Source organism: Martes martes (assembly GCF_963455335.1).
Source record: "Martes martes genome assembly, chromosome: 8".
Lineage (NCBI taxonomy): Eukaryota > Metazoa > Chordata > Mammalia > Carnivora > Mustelidae > Martes > Martes martes.
The window spans coordinates 40,076,821-40,103,666 of NC_137895.1; the positions used below are offsets into that span (position 1 = coordinate 40,076,821).

The 26,846-nt window shown below is 37.7% G+C and overlaps 1 pseudogene across 1 annotated transcript; it reads right to left on the reverse strand.

The window, feature by feature from the left end:
* Positions 1-3,694: 3,694 nt before the first annotated feature.
* Positions 3,695-25,573, reverse strand: LOC308347036 (peroxiredoxin-2-like; annotated as a pseudogene). Its single transcript has 2 exons — positions 25,570-25,573; positions 3,695-4,238 (listed from the first exon to the last, which is right to left on the reverse strand). The product of its transcript is annotated as a peroxiredoxin-2-like (transcript).
* Positions 25,574-26,846: the final 1,273 nt, after the last annotated feature.

Sequence of the window (26,846 nt, forward strand, 5' to 3'; positions counted from 1 at the left end):
TCATAAAGAGTTTTGTGAATGTGGATTCCCCAACCAGGCCTAAAGTTCTGTCGCCACCTGCCAAACACACAGTTGTTGTATAAGTCAGAGAAGAATTTTCATTGATTTCCACTTCCTATATTTATAAAGGTGGTGTTTTGGGCATCTTCCCCTTTAAAGTTATACCAGACCTGTGGAAGGCAGCCTCCAAGATGGCTGCCAACATCCCACTTCCTGGTATTCACACCTTTGTGTCTCTTGAGTGTGGGCTAGGCTTAACTGACTTAGAACAGAATGTAGCAAAACAGACCAGAATATTATTTCTGAGATTGCACTGTAGAAAAGACTATGGCCTACATTCGGCTGCTTGTTCTCTCTTGCTTTCACACTCATTTGTTCTAAGGGAAGCCATTTGCCACATTGTGAGCTGCCCTATGCAGAGAACACATGGAAAGGAAAAGAAGAAGGTCTCTGGCCAACAAATGTTAAGGATCTAAATCCTGCCAACAGCAGTCAAGGAATTCTCCTGCCAACAAGCCATCAAAAATTAAATCCTGTGAGGAACTGAATCTTACCAGCTACATTACTGAGTTTGGAAGTAAATTTTCTCCCACTTGAGCTTTTGGATGAGAACACAACATATAGCATGATTAAAACATCAAGAAAAATCTTCAGGAGAGGCACCCAGCTAAGCTGTGTTAGTTTCTAGAAACAGAGAAGTTTTAAGATAATAATTGTGTTGTTTTAAGCCACTAAGGTTTGGGGCAATTTGCTATACAGCAAGAGACAATGCAGTTACTTTTTTATATCCCTAGAAAAATAGAATTAACTTATCATATCTTGTGATTAGCTTCTGAATTTAAAAATGTTTTGAAAATATTAACAATTATTAAAATTGGGTTATGAATCTATTGGGGTTTATGACATTCTTTACCTTTGTATGTTTAAAAAAAAAAACAGAAAACTTCTTAAAATGCTTTATATAATCAGAAAGAGAATCTACATTTCTACTTCTCCTTTTCTCTTCAGATTAAATATTCTTCCTCTTACATTTTCTTATAGGAATTGTTCCTCATTTTTTAGTTTTTTCCACATATTTTAGAGCATATTGATATAATTAGATACATTTATTCAAAAGCAACCTGACATAAAGAAGAAAGCCTTAAGAGATTTTATTAAATGTAGAATCTGTAGGATAAAAAGATTTCTAACTCACAAGTTCATGCAGAAAGTATGGACTTTATAATAAAGTAAACCTGAGTTTAAAACCATGCAAGAATAGTTATTATTACCAATCGTCAACTTTTAATCTTTAAAACTTCAATGAAATTTGCTTCATTGGCCTATGACAAAGAGTATTAAGATAATACTAGCTAACATTTGGTGAATAATTATTATGTAGTAAGCAATTATTTTTCTTTCTCTTAAATCTCATATAAAACATAAAAGAGCCAATGAGATAGATTCTGTTATTATTTTTCTACTTATCAACAGGGAAACTAGGCACTGAAATATTGTTAGCTTTCCCAAGGACACACAGATAGTAAGTGATGAAGCTGGGTAATGAACTGAAATTTTAATCACTAAGCTATACTAGTAATAAGATAATTATGTTATGTATCTAAAACAGTATCTAGCACTGAGGAAGCACCAGCTTAATTTCTTTCTTTTCATCATCCTCATGCAAATATAGATTTGAGAGGCAGTGAGATAACTGTATTTGCCATGTTTCTGTTGACATATGTTGTATAACTATCTCCAAATTTCCAAAGTTTAAAGCAACAAGCATTTTTTTCATGCTTACAGGTCTATAGGTTGTCTGGGAAAGTTCTGTTTTACACTTAAATTAGATTCGAGACCTTGTTTCTCATTCTAGTCCCCCAAATACCCAGGTCAAGTACTTTTCATTTCAGATCGAAGAATCTCCAAGAAAACTGAGCAAAAGTTTTTAATGTTTCTTGGGGCTGCAACTCAAAGCTGGTACATTCTAAATACACCCTCTTTCCATTGCCAAATGAAGTCACATAGCCAAGCTCAAAGTCAATGGCATAGGAAAATATACTAGGCTCACAATGAATCATGCTAGGGAGGAGAAGAAAGGAAGAATTACAGATAAATAATACAGTTTACCACAGAATTCATGGAAATGTATAAAATATTCACTACATAGTTGGATATTTAATGTTTAAATTCTATACATCCTAAAATTCTATACTTTTAGCGCAACTTAAAAATTGCTTTCTAGGGGCGCCTGGGTGGCTCAGTGGGTTAAAGCCTCTGCCTTCACCTCAGGTCATGATCCCAGGGTCCTGGGATCGAGCCCCGCGCCGGGCTCTCTGCTCCGCGGGGAGCCTGCTTCCTCCTCTCTCTCTCTCTCTGCCTGCCTCTCTGCCTACTTGTGATCTCTGTCAAATAAAATCTTTAAAAAAAAAATTGCTTTCTAAAAACATCAATAATAAATAAAAATTAATTTCTATGCAAAGGGGACTGTCAATAAAATAAAAAGACAACCTACTGAATGAAAGAGGATATATGCAAATGATTTATCTGATAAGGGACTGATATTCAAACTAAAGAACTTACACAACTCAACACCAAAAATAATAATTCAATTAAAAAATGGGCAGAGGATCTGAACAGACATTATTCCAAAGAAGACATCTAGATGGCCAACAGACACATGAAAATATGGTCAATGTCATTCATCACCAGGGAAATGCAAATCAAAACCACAATGAGAATCACCTTGTACTTCTCAGAATGACTAGAATCAAAAAGACAAGAAATTACAAGTGTTTGCAAGGACGCGGAAGAAAAGGAACTCTTGTGCACTATTGGTGGGAATGGAAATTCGTACAGCCACTATGGAAAACAGTATGGAGTTTCCACTAAAAATTAAGAATAGAATTGCCATGTGATCCAGTAATTCCACTACTGGGTATTTACACAAAGAAAATGTAAACACGAATTTTAAAACATACGTGTGCCCCTATGTTTATTGCAGCATTATTTACAATAACCAAGATATGGAAGCCACCCAAGTGTCCATCTATATATGAATGGATAAAGATGTGGGGTGTTGTGTGTATAATGTATTTATTACTAATGTTAAGTGTAATCAGTCAGTCAGAGAAAGACAAATACCATATGATTTCACTCATAATCAGTCAGTCAGAGAAAGACAAATACCATATGATTTCACTCATGGAATTTAAGAAACAAAACAAATGAACAAACAATCAGAAAAAGAGAGAAAGGCAAAAGAAAATAATCTCTTAAAATTAGAACAAACTGGCGTTTGCCAGAGGGAAAGTGAGTAGGGGGATGGGTGAAATAGATAAAGGGGATTAAGAGTACACTTTTCTTGAGCAGTGAGACATATATAGAATTGCTGAATGGTTACACTGTACACCCAAAACTAATATCACTCTACATGTTCATTATCTCTCTATCATCCATCTGTCTGTCTATCTATCTATCTATCATGCTTGTCCTAATTTTTTATTGGTCACCTCTAGGCCTGTGCCCAGCTAGGTGGGCTATAAGGAAGGGGCCACCATTCACCAGCTCCCAGCTGGGAAAATGAGAAGGCCTTGCCCTTAGCCTCCCAGTGTTAGGGATTGAAGGGGCAGGTATAGCCTTTCCTGAGCCAGCATGGAGTATCCATGTAAGAGCACAGGTGGGGGCCTAGAGCCCAAGCTTTCCACCTGTCATCCTAGTTGTGTTTGGAGTATTCCTTGCTGTCATCTATAGTGGGCTTTATTGTGTTATTGCCTGGCTTGCATCCAGTAGAACAGATTTCCCCATGCTCATTTGTGGGCTGGATGTCTTGGACCAGCTGCAGAGCTGTTTCCATGGAGCACCCAGAAGCAAATCACTGACAATGATTGGTGAAGTGCACCCTTGCCATGGATGATAAACAGGCCCCTGTAGGCAATGCCTTCATCTTCCTTCAGCACACCAGAACCTTGGGACAAGCTTCTGGTTACATCGGCAGGCAGGGGCATGTTCAGGGGGTCCAAGCCTCCTTCCTTCTCAGGAGGATCAGTCTTGTTGATCCAAGCCAGGTGGGTGAACTGAGAGTAGTCAGAGAGCCCAGCAGCTGCCAGCCTAGCTTGCCAAAATCCTCAGCATGTTCTCTGAAAATGATCTCCATGGGACAGACAAGAGTTGTTCAGTGGATAGAAAAAGAGGACCAAAGTATTTACCTCTGTCAGAAAGCTTCACCTCCTTGAAGGTGCCATCCACCACAGAGGTGTCTCAAGGTCTAGGGTGGGCTTTCGCTGTGCATGTTTTCTGAGTCCGCGACCAAGCTGCATGAGCAAGGGCGGGACGTGCAGACTAGCAGACCGGGGAACACACATTTCAGTATGCCATTATACTTCAATTAAAAAAAAAAATTTTAAAGGAAAAAAAATGCTTCCTACCCTATAAGTTATTCTTTTATTAACACTGTATATGTATTAACACAAGCCATCCTTTTCTATTTTCACACCATTTTTTTTTTTTTAAATAAAGAAAGCATGGATCTCGAGTCATTCTCGGGAAACTCTTGCATAACTCCTCAACTTATTGCCTATTGGCTCATAAGTAGTATCTACAGCAACTGAATTATTTTAGATATTATGTCCACAGTTAATACGATTTTAAATGCATATTGTTTTCTGGGTACCTCTAAGTAAAAGCTTTCACAACTGTAGTCTGATTCCCATGTGTAGAATACAACTGATACTTGTTTTAATTAATTCTCCACAGCTGCCCTCTATTGCACTGGCAAACTTAAGAATCATCAGAAGACTTAGTGTTTCAATTAGACTCTTATTCCTTACCACTCTTCGGCTATCAAGGACAGTGTTGCTGTTGCTGCTATTGCCTTTACCCAGGGATAGCTCTCCTCAGGGCTTCCATTTTATTCATTGTTTTGTTTGCTTGTTTTAGAATGAATGGTTTAGGTGTCTGTCTCCCTCAAGGAAGAAGCTGAATCTGATTTACCTTAGTACTACTTACGCCTATTCCAGTGCTCGAAACCTAGTAGGTACCCAATATATGCCAATTAAAGGAAGATTGGCTGAATAAACAGATGATGCATTTCAATGTTACAGAGTGAAGTTCTATTTTGAAAATAATACCTTTTGACTCAGAAATGTCCAAATTGATTTATTTTATGTAGAAAGTGAAAAAACTTAAACTATCACCAAGTAAGATAAAAAAAAATCAACTTTTTATAAATTTATCATGCAAGACATGTTGGGATCAAGATGGTATAGTCAAGGAACTCTATGTGGTTGGCATGAGCCTCCACTGGCACATAAGAAACAGCTCTAATTCCAAAGCATAAAGGCTACCATGCTATGTAAAATATCAAGCCTCCTAGATATACCCCGGAGCTCACATCCATGGTTTCTGGTTAGATGGAAAAATGCAATCCCAAGAGGCATTACTGGGATGAAGTAATTATTGTAGAAAGAGAGTAGTCAGTTTAAAAGCATATCAAAGTTCCTGCCCCAGGTCCACCTTTAGTACATCAGAGGTTAAGTTCAGGTTGGCAACAGATCTCAATTTCAACTGTACCTTAGGAAAGAGAAAAAGAAAAGGGAGAAAGATGGCATTACTGAATAGTATTTTCTAGGCATTTCCCTGAATGCTTGCACATACATTATTTATTTATTCATTACATGTTTAGTGAATGTCTAGTCGTGTTATGCATCTTTTTATGTGCAAGGCAGAAACAGAGGACAGCATGAAGTCCAGTGAAGGAGATTTAGAATTATATATAAAATAATAAGACATTTCAGGTACAATTTGTTCTATGAGAACATAAGACTTCCAACCTGGACATGAGAGCAATGGGAAAGCTTCCAGTGGAGGAAGTAGATACTAAGCTGAGAACTGGAGAGTGAATGAGAGTTAGCCAAGGGAGATTTCCAAAGAAAGAAGAACATGGGCAGCTCAATGTATTTCTTTTATAAGCCATGTTGTTCAGTTTGGACTGGAGAATTTGAGAACCACTGTCGATTTTCACTTGTCATTTTGACAGTGTCTTAAATCTTTATTTATTTTAGAGAAAGAGAGCAAGCATGTGCAAGCAAGAGGGAGAGGGAAAGAATCTCAAACAGACTCCCCGCAGAGTGTAGAGTCCGATGAAGGGCCCAATTACATTACTCTGAGACCATGACCTGAGCCCAAATCAGGAGATGGACACTTAATGGACACCCACGTGCCCCTGACAATGTTTTATATGAACATCCTTCCCTTTGGTAGAATTCCCAAAGGGAAGGTATGGAGATATTCCTTCCTGCAAACCCTGGAAAGCTAGGGTCCTATCAGGGGTCAAACTCACTCAATCAGAGAAGCCTGTGTCTGTAACATATTCTTGGCCACAGTTGGTTGCTCTTATTTGAAACCCAATTCCCTAATAAGCAGAAAAGTGGCAAACAGAGGTTTGCAGTTTAGGACAATTTGTCTAACTGTGGAGTTTATAACGTGAAGGAGGGGGGCTAGTCAAGGAGTCTAGTTCTGGGAGTCTGCCATCAGCCAAACTAGAGATGCCAGTGGCCACCTATAGTGGTGTCACTGGGCAAGGAGAAGAGCCAGTGGCCCTAAGGGACATTGATGGAGAACTTACAAATATGAAGGAGTTAAGGAGGAGGAAAGACAGTGGCTTGCTTCATTCCCATGCAAAACATTTACTGACCAACTTCTGAATACACGTTATGGTATATAGGCAACTATATGGAAGAAATAATACAGGTGCAACAGTTAGAGTTTAAATAAGCATAAACCTTTCTCAGAGTGACTTAAACAGGAAATTTTTTTAATCATTTATCTGAGAGTTCAGAGATAAGATTATTGATTTTAATCTAGTAGCTAAATTAAATCTTTCTGGTATTGTTTTTGTGCCTTTTCTTATTGGGAGGTATGACTAGGATTAGAGCAGTTTGGAGCCACAAATCTGTGCCCAAAAATGCTTGGAAGAAACAGGGCCACCTCTTCTTGTATCTGTCTCTTAAGGGAAAGTCCATATTTTCCAACAGTTCCAGAAAACTTCTCCTCCTTCATCACTGTTGTATATTAGGGCATGTGTTCGTTCATGAAATAATTATTATTGCTAGAAAATTACATGTGTTACAGGCTTAAGCATGGGTTCCTCTAACAAGAGTTAGGAAAAAAAATATATAATAGTAATAAATAGAATGAGGGTAAAAATAAACAGTATTAGCAATCTTAGGGGACAAGATGGTGATAGAACAGAGGTTTTTTTTAATCACAAGAGAATAGTACAAGTAACTTTGTGCCAATGTTTGAAAAGATAGATAAAATGGGCAATTTTATTAAAAAAATAAGTTACTAAAATTGATTTAATAAGAAGAAAAATTTAATAGACCAGCAGCCATTAAAAAACTGTATTGGTTGGGGATAGGGGAGGAAAAAAATAAAACAAGGGGCTTTCTCTAAAATAAGCAGTAGATCCAGATCATTGCACCCATAAGTTTTAACAGATGTTAAAGTTATTAATAACCCATGGGTGTCTGGGTGGCTAAGTCAGTTAAGTGCCTGCCTTTAGCTCAGTTCATGATCCCAGGGTCCTGGGATCCAGTCCCACAGTGGGCTCCCTGCTTGGGAGTCTGCTTCTCCCTCTGTCCCTCCCCCCACTCATGCTCTCTCTCTCACTCTCTCAAATAAAGTCTAAAGAAGCAATGACAAAGTTGTTAGTAATCCTTATACTACCAAATTATTTTCAAAACAAAAAAATAATGGAAAATGACATTACTCATTTTATGAATCTAATATAGAATATATGGGAATTAGGTAAGGTATAAAAATTATAGTTAAATCTCACCTTTCAAAAAACATGAAGAAATAAAAAGAAAGCAGAAATCAAATTCAACCCAATATAATAAAAAGTAGTAAAAAATACCAAAAATGTTTATTTCAAGAATGCAAGGTTGGTATAATGCATTTTTATTTATTTGTTTACTTATTTATTTGACAGACAGAGATCACAAGTAGGCAAAAAGGCAGGCGCGGGGCGGGGGCGGGGTGGGGGGGGAGCAGGCTCCCCACTGAGCAGAGATTCCCCATGCGGGGCTCAATCCCAGGACCCCGAGATTGTGACCTGAGCCAAAGGCAGAGCCTTTAACCCACTGAGCCACCCAGGAGCCCTGTATAATGCATTTTTTAAAAAATTACCAATTCAATATAAAACATAGATCTAGTACTTCAAAGATCATATGATGGAGAAAAAAATAGGTGCAGAAAAATACGATTTGAAAAATACAGCACCTATTTATTTAAAAAGGAATTTAGGAGTCAATGGGAACATCTTTACCTGAGAAAGTGCTACCAAAAATCTGTAGGAATATTATTCCTAAAAGTCAAATGTAAGAATCTTTCCTACTAATGTGAGAAATAAAACAAGTATTCTGTTATCATTCAGTTATTGAACATTGCATGGGTTGTCCTGGCCAATATTATAACTCAAGAAAAGTAAATATGAAGCATACAAATTTAAAAAGAAGTCACAAAATAGTTGCTATTTACATAGAACATCCAAGACAACGTTAGACTGCATTCTATCAAATAGAAGGTTTAGTAAGTTTGTTGAATACAAAATCAACATACTAAAATCATTAGAATTCTTATAAGTAAGCAATGATAAATTAGAAAATCCTATGCAGGATATAAATATTCACAGTAGCAATGCAAATTATATCCACCTTTAGTACCTGTTAGGACTAAGTTAAATGAAAATTGTGTGAAACAGTCAAAGAAAAAATATAAATTATTAAAGTACACAAATGTGGATAAGTGGATAGATAGATCAGATTCATGTTTATACAGAAAGTAGAACATGTCCATCTTGGCCAATTTTGGGTGGCGCACCCACTGATATTTTTTATATTACTTATTGTAATTTGCTGTATATTTTTTTAACTTTTCAAAACAAAAACAAATCAATAAAAGGAGTAACGTGTTTCTGAAGAGAAAAATATATTCTACTACATAAATTAATAACATAAATTTCCTACCAATGCTTTTTGTAAGTAAAAGTTTGACCCTAGTGCTTTATTCCTAGGACAAAGGCAGAAATGTTTCATAGAGTGTCTGCCTAAAAATATCTGCTGCTTGAAACCAGGAAATAAGAAAGTCTATTCAAAAGTACATAAAAAGTAGTATGATAGGATTAAAATCTTAAGTAAAAACTCCCAAAGTAATTTTCTGCCCCTGTTTTCATTAAAATGATTATGTCAATATAGAGTCTCAAGATAAGTATATTATAAAACTGTGGTACTCTTCACTCGTTCAGAAAGAAATCAAATAAGTGAATGTGACTGGAAAAGTGCGTATGAAGCAAAGTGAGGTAAGTTTTGAGGAAAATAATATTTTTCAAGATTTTTCCAATGTAGTTTTTTAAGTCTTAATTTTATTCATAAGTACTACATTCATTCCTGCGAAAACACTAAATCATACATATCTTCTGTCTGAAAGTTGTATTAACACCTTTCAGCATATCCATAAAACAGGATTATTTTTTCCTGGAGAATTACTGAAGGATATTTTTCTCATCCTAGTTCCAAACATTATTAGATATTTGACACTTTGGGATGATTTAAATTACTTTTGATGAGCTCAAGATATAATTTTATCACATTGTTTCCTTGAACCAAGAGGAGAGAAAATTACATATTAGTTTTATCTTCTCACCAAGATTAGACTAATCTAAAATGGGAATAAAAGCAAAATTTTAACCAAAAAATATGTATTTGGAGGTCAAATATTGGCATGTATTGGAACCTTGACTTTAGTTGTTCTCCTCGTTAAGAGCTGGGAGCTTGGGAAATCATTGGTGGTTCAGTAAAGGATCCAGAGAGCTTCATGGCAATGAACTATAAATCCTGAATGTTTTCCTGCCCAAATATGTACTGGTATTGTTCCAACTGTTAAAATTCTACACATGATTAAAATCCAATTTAAATTTTATTGTTTCTTAATGTTTTCCCAATTGATTAAAATTAGATATGATCTCTGCCCAAAAGCTGATTTGGGGGTTTGTGTGAACCATGCTTAGCAGAGTACACTGCTGGATTTGGAGAGGAACATTCAGATCATCTGGGTCAAGCCTCTTTCCAATGAATAAATGATTTCCTTACGTAACAATGCCGGCAAATAAGCTACTTTCGGCTTCAACACTGCTAAGCACTTACTAACTTCAGCAGATATTTCACACGGCCAATCTAATACCCAATGTCACTACCTCCCTTTCTCCTTACTCACCCAAACCAGAAAGCAAAGGGTCATAAAAAACAAATCCAGATTTAGATAAAGACTTTATTTGGAAGCAAGACTAGAGCATTAGGAAGAACTCATTGATCTCAGAAAACTAGAAGCATCTCAATATCAAACAGAAAGGCTTTTCTTGTAGATGGAGGAGTAAGCAGTTAAGTAAGGAAAGTTAGCAAAAGAATGCAGAGTAAGCAGACTGCGTATTTTTTGTGGTTTGACAGAGAATGTCTTTCCTTGGTCAGCTACTTCTCAACCTAAGCTGATGAAGGGAGAGTTCTGCATGTTAGTACTTGCTTAGGGGGCAAGCTGACATTCTCTGGAGAAGAGAAGCCTGACTACCGTTTGGCTGAAACAAAGCAAAGATTTAGAAATGGTCAATTCTGATCACGAGGTGAGAAACAATAACTTGTATCTAGAAGGTGTTTTTGGGATGTTGTCCTGGGCTTTGAGATGCAAATGGAAGATTATTTCTGGTTTTGTTTTCTGGATCAAAAGGGACCCACATGGCTGACAACATCTTTTGCAGATTTGATGCCCTACAAGTAGAACAGTAACCCAAGGAATCTGAGGAAGAAAGCTACAAATGATGAGAGACAGAAGGAGCCTGGGGTGCCTGAGTGGCTCAGTCAGTTAAACATCTGCCTTCAGCTCAGGTCCTGATCCCAGGTCCTGGGATTGAGCCCCGAGTCTCAGACTCTCTGCTCAGTGGGGAGCCTGCTTCTCTCACTCCCCCTGCTTGTGCTCTCCCTTTCCCTCTTACTCAAATAAATAAATGAGATGCTGTTAAGCTAACAGTAGTCCAATTTTTGTTACTTGCAGCCAAACACAATCTTAACTGAAAGGAGACACATATTTAATAATCTACTCTGAACTTTTTGCCAAAAATCAACATTATTCTTCTCTAAGATACCTAAAATCTCCATTGTACTTTTCTTGAAAAAAATTTCACCTTTACAAGTCCCCAGTCCTGTGGATTTTCAATGATTTTTCATACATATTTCCAAAAATGAAATGAAAGTAAATAAATATATATCTTTATAAGAAGCCAAATGTTAATGTTAATATTAGTGTGTGTGTGTGTGTTTTCATCCTGCCAGTGCCTATGCAGTAAATACTCCATAAATATTTTTGAATAATTCCATGAAATTTCTAATTCTGACAAATTATAAACATTGAGAGGACTTGGAAAACTCTTTGAGTTTTAGTGGCATTTCAAAACATCACCACTGTGCTAATAGCTACATGACAAGAATTAACTAAAACTAAATATGGTTATCTTTCTGAAAGTCTTTTTAAAAGTTAATCGAATTATTTCAATTGCATTAGAGAAGTACAATATTTAAAGAAATCCTGTGGTGAAACCTTTTTATAAATATAATGTCTCCCTTGCCCATAATTTATCTGCTGGGTTTTTATAGTGCTCTAAGCAGAAATTGGAAGACACTAACATTTGCTAGAGTCCATTATGTAAGTGTTAACCACGATGTCAGCAAACAGTTTAAATAGTTGTCAGGAAGATAGAGGAGAAGCAAAGGGTAGTTCAGGAAAAAAGCCAACACTCTTCCAATAAAGAATTCTACTAAATGAGGTGATCTTATCTGGAAGCAGCTTGATTCTACCAACCAGCTTTGCTGAGGGTGGGTCTAGTTTTCACTTTATGGTCTATGAAATGTTCGTCTTCTAAGTAACTGTGTATCTCTCCTGGTTTACTAAGATCCTCATTGTATCTATAAAGTTTCAAATTTTGAAGTTCACAAATTCCCTTCTATCAGATCTATGTGCATTTGCGGGTGATCAGAGTTTGGGCAGATGTAAGATCTGATTGAAGCCTTGAGGAGTCAAGATGGCGGAGAAGTAGCAGGCTGAGACGACATCAGGTAGCAGGAGATCAGCTAGATAGCTTATCTAACCATTGTGAACACCTACAAATCCAACGGGAAATCAAACAGAAGAAGAGCAACAATTCCAGAAACAAAAAATCGATCACTTTCTGAAAGGTAGGACCTGCAGAGAAGTGAATCCAAAGCGATGGGAAGATAGACCCCGGGGGGAGGGGCCGGCACCCGGCAAGTGGCGGAGCGACAGAGCACAAAATCGGGACTTTTAAAAGTCGGCTCCACCGGGAGACATCGCTCCAGAGGCTAAACTGGGGGGAAACCCAGGCGGGGTCAGCATAACCCCAGGTCCCGCAGGGTCACAGAAGGACTGGGGGTGTCTGAGTGCTGCAGAGCTCGCAGGTATTAGAGCGGGGAAGCCGGCTACAGCGACAAAACCGAGGAGTGAGCTCTAAGCCTGGGGTTACCTTGTGCCGGTCGCAGGCTGGGTGGGCTCAGAGTGCGGCCCGAGGGCACGGAGACGAAAGCGACCTGGCGCTTTTCTCCAGCTCCAGCAATTGACTGCTTTCCTCGAGGCGCGACCGCAAGCCAGGGAGGCGGGGCTGTTGGGCGCTTTGCTCTGAGAGCGCACTGAGGAGCGGAACCCCAAGCTCTCGGCTCCTCCCGGCCGAGAGATTGGGAGGCCGCCATCTTCATTCCCATCCTCCGGAACTCTACAGAAAGCATTCAGGGAACAAAAGCTCCTGAAAGCAAACCTGAGCGGATTACTTAGCCCGGCCCCTGGCAAGGGCGGTGCAATTCCGCCTGCGGCAAAGACACTTGAGAATCACTACAACAGGCCCCTCCCCCAGAAGATCAACAAGAAACCCATCCAAAACCAACTTCAGTCACCAAGAACAGCGGAATTCCACAGCAGGAGAAAGCAAATCTTATCTGGACAAAATGACAAAGCGGAAAAACTCACCACAAAAAAAAGAACAAGAGGCAGTACCGAAGGCTGGGGACCTAATCAATATGGACATAGGTAACATGACAGATCTAGAGTTCAGAATGACAATTCTCAAGGTTCTAGCCGGGCTCGAAAAAGTCATAGAAGATATTAGAGAAACCCTCTCCGGAGAGATAAAAGCCCTTTCTGGAGAAACAAAAGAACTAAAATCTAACCAAGTTGAAATCAAAAAAGCTATTCATGAGGTGCAATCAAAAATGGAAGCTCTCACTGCCAGGAAAAATGAGGCAGAAGAAAGAATTAGTGACATAGAAGACCAAATGACAGAGGATAAAGAAGCTGAGCAAAAGAGAGACAAACAAATACTGGGCCATGAGGAGAGAATTCGAGAGATAAGTGACACCATAAGACGACACAACATGAGAATAATTGGGATTCCAGAAGAAGAAGAAAGAGAGAGGGGAGCAGAAAGTATATTGGAGACAATTATTGGAGAGAATTTCCCCAATATGGCAAAGGGAACAAACATCAAAATCCAGGAGATGCTAAGAACGCCCCTCAAAATCAATAAAAATAGGTCCACACCTCGTCACCTGATAGTAAAATTTACAAGTCTTAGCGACAAAGAGAAAATCCTGAAAGCAGCCCAGGAAAAGAAGTCTGTAACATGCAAGGGTAAAAACATTAGATTGGCAGTGGACCTATCCACAGAGACCTGGCAGGCCAGAAAGAACTGGCATGATATATTAAGAGCACTAAAGGAGAAAAACATGCAGCCAAGAATACTATATCCGGCTAGGCTATCATTGAAAATAGAAGGAGAGATAAAGAGCTTCCAGGACAAACAAAAGCTGAAAGAATTTGCAAACACCAAACCAGCTCTACAGGAAATATTGAAAGGGGTCCTCTAAGCAAAGAGAGACCCTAAAAGTAGTAGATCAGAAAGAAACAGAGACAATATACAGGAACAGTCACTTTACAGGCAATACAATGGCACTAAATTCATATCTCTCAATAGTTACCCTGAATGTTAATGGGCTAAATGCCCCAACCAAAAGACACAGGGTATCAGAATGGATAAAAAAACAAAACCCATCAATATACTGCCTACAAGAAACTCATTTTAGACCCGAAGACACCTCCAGATTTAAAGTGAGGGGGTGGAAAACAATGTACCATGCTAATGGACATCAGAAGAAAGCTGGGGTGGCAATCCTTATATCAGATCAATTAGATTTTAAGCCAAAGACTATAATAAGAGATGACAAAGGACACTATATCATACTCAAAGGGTCTGTCCAACAAGAAGATCTAACAATCTTAAATATCTATGCCCCTAACATGGGAGCAGCCAACTATATAATAACAAAATCAAAGAAATACATCGGCAGTAATACAATAATAGCAGGGGACTTTAACACTCCCCTCACTGAAATGGACAGATCATCTAAGCAAAAGATCAACAAGGAAATAAAGGCCTTAAATGACACACTGGACCAGATGGACATCACAGATATATTCAGAACATTCTATCCCAAAGCAACAGAATATACATTCTTCTCTAGTGCACATGGAACATTCTCCAGAATAGACCACATCCTGGGTCATAAATCAGGTCTCAATCAGTACCAAAAGATTGAGATCATTCCCTGCATATTTTCAGACCACAATGCTCTGAAGCTTGAACTCAATCACAAGAGGAAATTTGGAAAGAACACAAATACATGGATACTAAACAGCATCCTTCTAAAATATGAATGGGTCAACCAGGAAATTAAAGAAGAATTGAAAAAATTCATGGAAACAAATGATAATGAAAACACAACAGTTCAAAATCTGTGGGACACAACAAAGGCAGTCCTGAGAGGAAAATATATAGCGGCGCAAGCCTTTCTCAAGAAACAAGAAAGGTCTCAAATACACAACCTAACCCTACACCTAAAGGAGCTGGAGAGAGAACAACAAAGAAAGCCTAAACCCAGCAGGAGAAGAGAAATCGTAAAGATCAGAGCAGAAATCAATGAAATAGAAACTAAAAAAACAATAGAACAAATCAACAAAACTAGGAGCTGGTTCTTTGAAAGAATTAATAAGATTGATAAGCCCCTGGCCAGACTTATCAAAAAGAAAAGAGAAAGGATGCAAATAAATAAAATCATGAATGAAAGAGGAGAGATCACAACCAACACCAAAGAAATACAAACAATTATAAGAACATACTACGAGCAACTCTACGCCAACAAATTTGACAATCTGGAAGAAATGGATACATTTCTATAGATGTATAAACTACCACAACTGAACCAGGAAGAAATAGATAACCTGAACAGACCCATAACCAGTAAGGAGATTGAAACAGTCATCAAAAATCTCCAAACAAAAGTCCAGGACCAGACAGCTTCCCAGGGGAATTCTACCAAACATTTAAAGAAGAATTAATTCCTATTCTCCTGAAACTGTTCCAAAAAATAGAAATGGAAGGAAAACTTACAAACTCATTCTATGAGGCAAGCATCACCTTGATCCCAAAACCAGACAAGGATCCCACCAAAAAAGAGAATTACAGACCAATATCCTTGATGAACACAGATGCGAAAATTCTCACCAAAATACTGGCCAATAGGATCCAACAGTACATTAAAAGGATTATTCACCACAACCAAGTGGGATTTATTCCAGGGCTGCAAGGTTGGTTCAACATCCGCAAATCCATCAATGTGATACAATACATTAATAAAAGACAGAGCAAGAATCATATGATACTCTCAATAGATGCTGAAAAAGCATTTGACAAAGTGCAGCATCCCTTCCTGATTAAAACTCTTCAAAGTGTAGGGATAGAAGGCACATACCTCAATATTATCAAAGCCATCTATGAAAAACCCACCGCAAATATCATTCTCAATGGAGAAAAACTGAAAGCCTTTCCGCTAAGTTCAGGAGCACGGCAGGGATGTCCGTTATCACCACTGCTGTTCAACATAGTACTAGAAGTCCTAGCCTCAGCAATCTGACAACAAAAAGAAATCAAAGCATCCAAATTGGCAAAGAAGAAGTCAAACTATCACTCTTTGCAGATGATATGATACTATATGTGGAAAACCCAAAGGGCTCCACTCCAAAACTGCTAGAACTTATACAGGAATTCAGTAAAGTGTCAGGATATAAAGTCAATGCACAGAAATCAGTCACATTTCTTTACACTAACAACAAGACAGAAGAAAGAGAAATTGAGGAGTCAGTCCCATTTACAATCGCACCCAAAACCATAAGATACCTAGCAATAAATCTAACCAAAGAGGCAAAGTATCTATACTCAGAAAACTATAAAGTACTCATGAAAGAAATTGAGGAAGACACAAAGAAATGGAAAAATATTCCATGCTCATGGATTGGAAGAACAAATATTGTGAAAATGTCTATTCTACCTAAAGCAATCTACACATTTAATGCAATCCCTATCAAAATCCCATCCATTTTTTTTAAAGAAATAGAACAAATAATCCTAAAATTTATATGGAACCAGAAAAGACCTCGAATAGCCAAAGGAATATTGAAAAAGAAAGCCAAAGTCGGTGGCATCACAATTCCAGACTTCAAGCTCTATTACAAAGCTGTCATCATCAAGACAGTATGGTACTGGCACAAAAACAGACATATAGACCAATGGAACAGAATAGAGAGCCCAGAAATAGACCCACAACTCTATGGTCAACTAATCTTCGACAAAGCAGGAAAGAATATCCAATGGAAAAAAGACACCTCTTCAACAAATGGTGCTGGGAAAATTGGACAGCCACATGCAGAAAAATGAAACTGGACTATTTCCTTACACCACACATGAAAATAGACTCAACATGGATGAAGGACCTCAATGTGCGAAAGGAATCTATCAAAATCCTTGAGGACAATGCAGGCAGCAACCTCTTTGACCTCAACCGCAGCAACTTCTTCCTGGGAACATCACCAAAGGCAACAGAAGCAAGGGCAAAAATGAACTATTGGGATTTCATCAAGATCCAAAGCTTTTGCACAGCAAAGGAAACAGTTAACAAAACCAAAAGACAACTGACAGAATGGGAGAAGATATTTGCCAACGACATATCAGATAAAGGGCTAGTATCCAAAATCTATAAAGAGCTTATCAAACTCAATACCCAAAGAACAAATAATCCAGTCAAGAAATGGGCAGAGGACATGAACAGACATTTCTGTAAAAAAGACATCCAGATGGCCAACAGACACATGAAAAAATGCTCCACATCACTCGGCATCAGGGAAATACAAATCAAAACCGCAATGAGATACCACCTCACACCAGTCAGAATGGCTAAAATTAACAAGTCAAGAAATGACAGATGCTGGTGAGGATGCGGAGAGAGGGGAACCCTCCTACACTGCTGGTGGGAATGCAAGCTGGTGCAACCACTCTGGAAAACAGTGTGGAGGTTCCTCAAAAAAACTGAAAATAGAGCTACCCTACGACCCAGCAATTGCACTCCTGGGTATATATCCTAAAGATACAAACGCGGTGCTCCGAAGGGGCACGTGCACCCGAATGTTTATAGCAGCAATGTCCACAATAGCCAAACTGTGGAAAGAGCCTAGATGTCCATCAACAGATGAATGGATAAAGAAGATGTGGTATATATACACAAGGAATACTATGCAGCCATCAAAAGACATGAAATCTTGCCATTTGCGACGACATGGATGGAACTAGAGGGTATCATGCTTAGCGAAATAAGTCAATCGGAGAAAGACAACTATCATATGATCTCTTTGATATGAGGAAGTGGAGATGCAAGGTGGGGGGGGTTGGGGGGAGGTAGGAAAAGAAAAAATGAAAAGATGGGATTGGGAGGGAGACAAACCATAAAAGACTCAATCTCAAGAAACAGACTGAGGGTTGCGGGGGGGAGGGGGGACGGGAGAGGGTGGTGGGGAAATGGACATTGGGGAGGGCATGGGCTATGACGAGTGCTGTGAAATGTGTAAACCTGACGATTCACAGACCTGTACCCCTGGGGATAAAAATACATTATATGTTTATTAAAATAAAAAATTAAAAAAAAAAAAAGATCTGATTGAAGCCTTGATGCTGCCTGAGATGGAGTCCTCTAGGATTTGTATAGTATCATATAAGGACAATTAGAAAGCAAAGACCAGTAAAATAAATAAGTCACTTGGATGAAATGTACAGCACAGGGAATACAATCAATAATATTGTAATCACTTTGTATGGTGATGGGATGGTAACTACACTTACTGTGGTGAGCATTTTGTAATATACATAATTGTCAAATCACTATACTGTACACCTGAAACTAATATTATATGCCAACTGTAGTTCAGTTAAAAAGGGGGGGGGAGATGGTCTTTGCCCCACATCGGGCCATTTGATGTGCTTTGGCCAATGTAATTGAAACTGACACATGGCATTTTTTGATCAAAATATTAGGATCCCTCATGAGGCTCTGCCATTTCTCATTTCTATTTTTGTCTGTCACATATTTTTCTAACATCATGTGCCAAGATGTTAAGGTCTGTTTTTCCAACTTCGTCCTGGATTGAAGATGTGAAGTAGAGTCACAGTCAAACTGAAGGTAATATATAATATGATTAAAAATATATATATTTATTGTTGTAAGCCTCTGAGATTTGGGGGTTGTTATCAATCTAGACTAAGCTAATATAGAGCATTATTCTAAAATGGAAGGAATAGGGGCGCCTGGGTGGCTCAGTGGATTAAGCCGCTGCCTTTGGCTTAGGTCATGATCTCAGGGTCCTGGGATCGAGCCCCACTTCAGGCTCCCTGATCAGTGGGGAGCCTGCTCCCCCCTCTCTGTCTGCCTGACTCTGCCTGACTCTGACTACTTGTGATCTCTCTCTCTCTGTCAAATAAATAAATAAAATCTTTAAAAAATAAATAAATAAATAAAATAAAATGGAAGGAATAAAAATTAGAATGTCTTAAAAAAAAAAAAAAGGAAGAAAAGACGAGATAATCTGTCCTATCACTGTCATATTTAAACTAAACTTTCCTTAAGGAAGATAAACATCAAAATATTTTTAAATGTGGCTCTCAATAGACTTACTGCATGCTCAATGAGGAAAAAAATTAATCCAAAGAGGGATGCTATGTTATCATATATCAAAAAGTTATATCTTAAAAAAAAAAAAAGTTATATCTTTCAAGCATAGTGAACAACTGCAAAAGGTTAGCATTATCCATTATAGGTATTTGAAATACATTTAAAAAGGTTATAATTAGGAATTCAATTAATCATTCATTTATTTATTTGAGAGTGAGAGAGCATTCATGTGGACGGGAGGAGCAGAGGGAGAGGGAGAGGAAGTCAATTTTAGCTCACCCTGAGGGTGTGGCCTTACTGGGGGCTCCATCTCATGACCCTGAGATCATGACCTGAACTAAAACCAAAAGTCAGGTACTTAACCAGCTGAGGCAGGTGCCCCTAGGAATTCAATTATTCATAAGTAAATGCATTCTTCCATATTTTGTGTGTCCAAACACAGTATTCATTATATTTTAGATATAAAACATTTAAGCATTTTAAAACATTTTCTTGGCAATTCCCTTTGAATAATTCACTTTCTTTAGCAAAACTGCTAATCATGAAATGCAAAATTAAGCTTCATATTAGGTGCTAAATGAAAGATAAGACATTCTCAATTAAAATCTCAAATATGTGTAATACTGAGTTTTCTATCAGTGTATTATGCTGCTCTTTATGTAAGGACACAAAACAATAGAAATATAAGGGCAAAATTTTGTAACATAAAAACTATCACTAAAGCCTTTAAATAAAACTGTCCTATACCAGAAAATGTCTGATATTATTTGAAAGGCATTCAATTCTGAGCACTTTCCTGGTATTTATAAATGATTTTTATCTGAAAGAAGAAATGTGTTTCTTACAAGTCTTTTACAAAGAAAGTGCTAGATTTTTTTTTATTGTTTTTAAACAATACTCAACTATTATATTGATCAAGTTACAGTGCATTTCAGAGCCCTGCATTTTGCCCAGGGTTTTTGACCATAAGAGCTCTGTAAATCAAGTTTTTATAATGTTTATCACCGAGGTCTGCAGACTGAATTCAGGGAGGAATAAGAGAAAAAAGGAAGAATTGGAGAACAACTGAAAAAACATACCTGTGCTATAATAACTGTATATTTAATATAGAATGAGTGATAATTATTCTGCCCAATCTGCCATGTTTTTGCAGATCAAATGGCAATTATTTAAGGAAAGGGAATATTATTGTACATTCTGATGTACTCATTATCTCTTCAATCTCTCTCAGCTTTTATGACTTTGAGAGAGCTAGAAAAATATGCTATTTGCATTGAATGATTACATCAAGGGACTTGAACATTTAAGCATTGCTTTCTTTGGAAGTAGAGGGCACGTCAAGCCAGACTGGTTATGGTGACTAATCCTAACAGTCCTGGGGCCTGGGCTGGCTGCCGGAAGCCGAAGACCTCTGCCACACTGTCATTATCATGGGCCGTCTGCTGGATGGCTGACCTCAGCTTCCCTCTGCTCCCCCAGAGCCCTTTACACTCAGTGATTAATGAACTGTAAAATAACAACCAGTCTTAGAGCAAGTCAGAATTCCTTCCCATGAATACTAAAGGAAATGCAGCTTCTTCCCTGAAGTTGTCAAGATTTTATGGGCAAAACTTTTTTTCTTTTTCTACCCTCTGGCTCTAATGACTTTTTTGTTACCAGTCAACCTAGGAATCGGATGTCAAACCAGATACTCCAAGACTTCTCAAGTTCTGCAGTAATGCTAAGGTGCTGCTCTAGGTTTTCATCCATTTATTCTAAACTCCTCCAACCATGATGACTGCTGATGAGCTCTTTCAAAACTCCCATCATGGGGCTGGACGTTGGCATGAGGGCCTTTGTGAAACAGAAAGAAGGCAATGAAGCAAATGTACTTTTAGAGCCAAGAGGAGGCTGACATCCTTAACTTGCATACCTGAATCAGAAATGCTCCACGTGCATAGCAGTGCTTCTTCTAATAATAATATTGTTTTCTCTAAGAAGAGAAAATGCAACGACAGTGAGATCATAGCTAAGGGGAAAACCACAAGTTCAGGAAAAGAGAAAACAGAAAATCTAAGGAAAGAAGGACGAGTCCTGATTTAATGCCAGCACATCAATTTCTAGACTTCTCATCTAAACTGCATTTCCCAGCCAACCCTTCTTGCTTAAGAATCAAAATTCCAATAGATTTCAAAGATTATCATAGATACTGAGTATGAACAACTAAAAGCTGACTTTAGCTCTCCCTGTACTTGGATTTAGCAAACATTTTGTAATTAAGTTCTGTGAATGAAATAAATTCATTCTCTTTTGAAGCCATGCTTTGTCATCCTCCGTTCTATCATAGAAAAATAGTAAAAGGTGAAGTAATACATAATGCCGAAGTATAAACTCTTCTAATTCCAGCGCTGGTATATAAAATTGCACTGGCTAAAAACATATTTCTTATTTTTTTCTTTTGTATTACCCTTTATCGCTTTTGCAACATTTAAATTTCCATGTAGAGTTCTTGTTTCTTATATTTCAAGGATAAATATTTTAGTGTTCTTTGCCCTGGAAATCAAATTTAAAACTCCTCAAGCATCTTACATTAAAATTTATTTCTTTTCCTTCCAACACTCATTCTTCCTTACCAATATCTATATTATAGATTACACATATAATTATATATGTAATATTTTTTTCTGAGATATGTGAATTCACATCATGACATATTAGGATACCTCAACACTTTGATAGAGCACAGACATTATTTTTGAGAATTTAGAACAAACATTATTTACCCAGTAACCTTTAGTCAGTAATCTTGAGATACAGTGGCCAAAAGAAATTCTAAAAACTTAAGGCATCAGAAGATGTTTTAAAATGATTTCTAAGTCATTTTAATGATTTAGAATTAAATCATTTGTATGATTCTAAATCATATAAAAATATGCTTTGTTCAAACAGAATCGTTCCATTTTGTGCATACGAAAAGGCCTTTCCTGGTGAAAGTTTAGGTTCAAACGCTCTTTGCTTATACCTTCAGAATTACAATTGTCTTCAATTTCTCAGTGCAGCAGAAACAGCGACAGGAAATGAATATGATAGTGAATTGACCTATTGAGGATCAGTGCAGGTGTCTGGACTCTTAAATGAATGTTCACTGTAAGATTCAAAATGACTAACAAAATAACAGAAAATGTTAGATTACTCAGTTTTCTCAAATCTATGTTTTCTTCACATAGATTATGGCCTTACTCTCATAGGAGTTCAGGTGCTCGGAAATACAGAACACAGGCCTAAAATGTCTTAAAAGGTGTCAAGTTTTTCACAACCGTTTCAAGAGATGAAACATGAGGTCAAAAGTTCTGCCCAACTTCTTGTTGTTGTTGTTATTCCTGTTTTTCTTGATTTTCATCCATTCTCTGGTATCTTTGTTAGAGAAGGACGCTCCACAGGAAGGGCACTGACAGTACTCTGACGAATCAAGAAATGTGGCCACCGGAACAACCGTCCTCCTCATTGGTTGCATGGCACCGTTGAGAAAGCATCCCATTGGTTGGCTTTTTCTCTACCCACGTACTTCCTGATATAGCCATCAACACTTGGGTTCTATATATACGCTAGGAACTACCTGTGCCAAAAGCAAGGTTCTGACAGACAAAAACAGAAAAATTACAAAAGAAATACATTATTTTTTCACCTTGTTGTTTACGTCCACATCCTTATTTGAAAACAAAATGAACCATATATAATATTTACTCAAAGGATTCATATTCTCCATGAAGGATGTATCAAAGATTAACTTATTGCTACCAAATCATCAAGGTGTAAGATTTATACCTGTTAGTTCTGCAAATAGATGGCCCATTCAAATATTCATTCATCCAACAATATTTATTGATAACATGTTGGTTCACAGGAATTCTTCTGTGTGCTGAGCATAAAGTAGTATACTGGGAAAGAAACATCACCCAATCCCAAAGACTTTCTATGTAGAGGAAGGAGACAGAAAAGATACAACTTGACAGAGATGATAATTTCATAAATGTCCTGATTGACAGTAGAACCTGATGCTGTAACACAGTGTCTAAGATAGGAAGGAAACAACTTTAGAGTATTCAAGGAAGGATTTTCCAAGAAAGTATAATTTGAGTTGTTCACTTTGGGTATCAAGTTCCCTTCTATACCCGATAGCTTTAGGCGCAGGGAATCTGCGTTTCCTACCTGTGCATATCTCACAACACCTAGCAAATTGTCTGCTTGGAACAATTACTTGTGAAGAGGACAGAGATGAGGAGGTGAAGTCTGTTCTCTATCCCATACTTTTCAGACAAATGAAGGAGAATGTGTACAACCAGGAAAGAAAAACTTGGAAGCACGTGGAGTCCTCTCCTTCCCAAGGAGGAGGGTGACATAACTAATAGGTTCATTAAGGAGAAGAACCTGAAGCTGTCAGTCCCTGCCCTGATATTTCTTTCTAGCAGTGTTGCCTCAAGATATACACTTTCTCTGCTTTCTGAAAGCCGGTGCTGCCTCTGCCAAGGGGAGATGTCCGCATTTCTGACTGTACAGATTTTATTCTGAAGGAAAAAAAATGAGGAGGCTTGATGGTAGATACATATATGAAACACATTTTCTATTTCAGCTTATTAATAATATGGCTGTGGTTTTTTGATCTCTGTCTCTCTCTTACTCTATCTTGAAAAAAACAAAACAAGACAAAACAAAACAGAACTCAAGACTGCTTGATGAATGAATAAAGGAGTGTATACCACGTAGAGGTTGATAACCCACCCTCCTATCTCAGTCTTATATTTGGGCTTATTAAAAGTCACTACTATTGGAAGATTCAGGAAATAAAACAAGAATCTGAATCAGTATCCTCTTAGTAAAATTGCCTCACCTGGCAGCCAAGAGAGCCACAACAATGTGGGAAAGATATGTTGTGACTTTTTTTCTCCAAACTAAAGACCTCTCAACTTCAAAGAATAGAGGTCTGAGTGCTAAATATCTTTGCAACCAAGATTAATGAGAACTTATATCAGGGAGAATGCTTTACATACAGAAAGAGGCAAGTTTCATGCATTACTAATCAGCCAAATATCCTCATTTATTTCAATCCAGCTTTGTATGCCTGAAGACTGGTATTTTAGAAGCTAGGAATTTTAAATTCTCAAAACAGTGAAATAACCTTAAACATTCCATGATTAAATAATTGTTACATAGGAGACTAATATCCAATATTCTTTCACTTAGGCTAGAACTGATGTAAAGCACAAGAAGGGGAGAAAGGTAGAGGGAGAGGGAGAAGCAGACTTTCCACAGAACAGGGAGCCCGATGCTGGAGTTGATCCCGGGACCCTGGGGTCATGACCCGAGCCAAAGGCAAATGCTTAATAACTGAACCACACACCTTGAGATTCTTGAGAAACCTGCTCTGTACCACACTTTAACTCATTGAGAAAAGCTTATTAGATCTTCTTAAGAAATATTAAGTAATATTTTAATTTAATTGATTACATACGATAATTCACAGTATCAATGCACTTGTTAGGGATAACTCCTCCAGGAAAATTCCCACCATCCCATCTATGTCTAAATAGTACATTTCTAAAATAAAGACCATGAGTCACACCCTAGAATCCTAGTTCTAAAGGATCTAAAGTTCTAAATCTTATTTCCTAAATTCATCAGCATAGCAAAATACAAGTGAGAATTACTTTTTGTTTTAAAAAGTTACATTCAAAGATTTTCTTCTAATTCTCTTAAAGATTTAATGGTTTTTGTTTATTTCTTTTCTAGAATGATCTTTTTCTAGACCATTCTAAAGTGGCCACTTCTTCTACAATAAACACCATATGATTTCTGGGAAGCAGATTGTACCAGAACTATTCTGTTAGAATATGGCAATTACCTAACAATTTTACTGTCACTGAAAAAAAATTTAAAAATAACATCTTTGCTGCATACAACTAAACATCCTCTTATATCCAGCAGGACATTAATTTAGATTTTAATTCAAATATTCCACCCCTTGAAACTTTTTCAATTTCCTCTTCATGAATTCAACATTTTGATTCCCCAGAAGGGAATCAAAGCTTAAGCCATTATGGTCAGTGTGATTACAGTATTAGCCACCCAGGCACAGGCTCACCTGTTAACAATATCCAACAATGTCTCAAATGGAAACACCAATCAATGAAATTATTCCACTGAAGCCAGGCTTCCTCCGTGATGATCTCACTATCTAATCACATTTTTCACAAGTTTTCATAAAGACAGTGTTGGCTAGCAGGAAGAAGCACTAAGCTTCACTGAAACTAAAACTATCACAATCAAAGAGGCAATTTGTAGCTGTCAGCCCCTTGGCATTGCATGAACACCAGACTGGACTAAAACATTACCTCTCTATGGGTCTCTCATAAATTTCCACATCACCACATGTTTGTATACAAATTCTTACCCATTCCGAAATCTGTGAGTACCTAAACACCTGGTTGAGTCTTGGCCTTAGAGGAAAGGGATATTTGGGAAGCTTTTGGTAAGAAAAAGTTGGTCCCAAATCTCTCACATTTAAATGAATTTTCCAAAGGAGCACAATTCAGAACTGGGACTATCTCCAAATCTCCCATCTATACTTTATGGCATATGATCTAGGTCCAGCACACCCTCTGATACCTCCACACCAGAGCACAGCTGAACTCTGATGTGCAGTCTGATCTACTCACCCATGGGCTTGCCCTCTCCTTCACAATGGAGAGTCCCAAGATCCTTGTGCTTTGATGCTCTTTTCTTTCCCTTTCCAAAGTCAACATGGCAAAAGCAGTTCTTCTGTTCTGCCAGTAACACCACTATCCTTTTTTTCTTTCCAAACAATGATCTATTTTTCCGCTCATGACCCACATAGTGAATTATGCATACCTTGAAAATATGAAAAAGAAACAAATCCTCAGACTTAGTCTTTCAGACTTGTCTAAAAAATAATAATATGAAATATTTGGGCAGTTACTCATGCCAGTAATACAAGACAGATGTAGGATTTATTAAAAAAATATGTAACACTAATTAAAATCGAGTAAATAAATATGTTTTATTTGGGAGAAACTGGGGAGATACTTTTCCATTCTTCTGATGTTCCCTTTCTCATGGAGGGGACTCTAATAGGGTAACATTTCTAGATTTTCTCTGTCCCATCACTTACTTCTCCCAAGGTGTAAATAATGACTTAAAACTATTGGTTATCTTGCAATGAAAAACTGGGAAGTTCAGTCACCTCTCCTTCTCTTTCTCCTTGGACCCAGGGTGTTTGCAGGATATACATATTTGTTTTGTTTCTCTATGCTCACATCCTAAGCATGGAGGCCTGGCCCCAAAGCCAGGGTTACCTGTGGCTAAGTCTATCTAAGTCTCTGGCTCTATATTAAATATTCCACCTTCCTTTAGCTATAAGCCACCATCTGCAGCGTCTGTGTTATCAATATTGCTGCTTTTCTCTTTTGTCTTATACCTCATTTCTTCAGAACTCAGGTAGCAAATTTATTTTTGTTTCCTAGGCTCCCCAAACCCTAGATTGTTTGAAGAACCACAACAAATTAAGTAAAATGTAATGATGTCACCCACTAGAAGGGATAATCAAAAGATCATTACTATATGTTTGGAATAGTCAAATACCCATTCTTTTCTCATGTTGTTTTATTTTTTTTCCCTGACCTACCAGCGTATCATAAAAGCATTTTAGCA